General features: G+C 42.3%; 1 protein-coding gene across 1 annotated transcript in view; it reads right to left on the bottom strand.

The window, feature by feature from the left end:
• Positions 1-1,133, bottom strand: part of LOC103807817 (hephaestin-like protein 1) — a 33,504-nt gene that overhangs the window by 23,911 nt on the left and 8,460 nt on the right. Inside the window, exon 2 of the mRNA XM_009080568.1 lies at positions 428-672. The gene's annotated coding sequence lies outside the window, so the exon portion shown is untranslated. The remainder of the gene's footprint in view (positions 1-427; positions 673-1,133) is intronic.

The raw sequence follows: 1,133 nt of genomic DNA, 5'->3' as shown, positions 1-1,133 counted from the left end.
GGAAATCCATACAGTCCTCTAACAAAAATGCACAAGCATAGGTCTGGGATTCTGAAAATTAGATCATACTTGTTATAGCCCAAAAGAGAGGAAAACATATAGTTACAAGAACTCCATCCATTCAAACAGACTAGAGGTAGAAGGAAAGAGGCAAAATGCATTGGTGACTTATAATTCAGAAAAATAATTCAGGAAAAAAGACCCATCTAACCTGTTTCATTACTAGATTTATCCCAGGTGTTGCAAGTTTGTGGCAAAAAGTTTTAAGAGATGCGGCTGTTCCTGAATTTAGTCATCAGCTGCAATTACTGATGAGTCTAAGGGTGATCTAAAGTCCTCTGATGTCAATAAATACTTGGACAAACTTTTAGCCATGATATTAGTTACTCCAGGGGAAAAAGAGAGGAAAAGGCAAACCAGGTTTTACCTTCAGAGTCCTTGTCGTAGAACACCCCATGTGGATGCACGGAGTATGGTCGGGAAGCAAAGTTTTTTAGATGGATGATAAAGACATCCTCTTCTTCTGCCTTCAGGACTGGTCCAAGGAACCCCAGCCATGCTGCTTTGGGGATCTCCTGGGAGTAAGTGTCATCTGTGAATTGCCTAAAAATAGCCTTTTTGTACACACGTCCTATCCGTTTGGCTCCTCTTGTCGCATACACACTTGCAAACCTAGTGTTGGGAAGAGAAAATAGTTTAGAGACAATAAACCTCCCTTAAGAATTGGTGCTTGCAGTGAAGATAAATAGTTCCCTGGGACACATCACAGCTGGTAGAATTAAAGCTGAGGAGTAAATCTGGACAGGACTAGCAGGGTCCAAGCCTCTTTCTTGGGGATGTAACAGACATCCTACTTGCAGGTCTGGTCTTTAGCATGGTTGCTACAAATCTTCATTAAGGCGACAATAAACCTCCCTTAAGAATTGGTGCTTGCAGTGAAGATAAATAGTTCCCTGGGACACATCACAGCTGGTAGAATTAAAGCTGAGGAGTAAATCTGGACAGGACTAGCAGGGTCCAAGCCTCTTTCTTGGGGATGTAACAGACATCCTACTTGCAGGTCTGGTCTTTAGCATGGTTGCTACAAATCTTCATTAAGGCCCAGCCACTCACACCCTTTCATTTTAGCAGCT

This window comes from Acanthisitta chloris, unplaced genomic scaffold, assembly GCF_000695815.1.
Source record: "Acanthisitta chloris isolate BGI_N310 unplaced genomic scaffold, ASM69581v1 scaffold3098, whole genome shotgun sequence".
Lineage (NCBI taxonomy): Eukaryota > Metazoa > Chordata > Aves > Passeriformes > Acanthisittidae > Acanthisitta > Acanthisitta chloris.
Note: the sequence above shows the minus strand (reverse complement) of the source record. Positions and strands in the feature narration are given on the sequence as shown.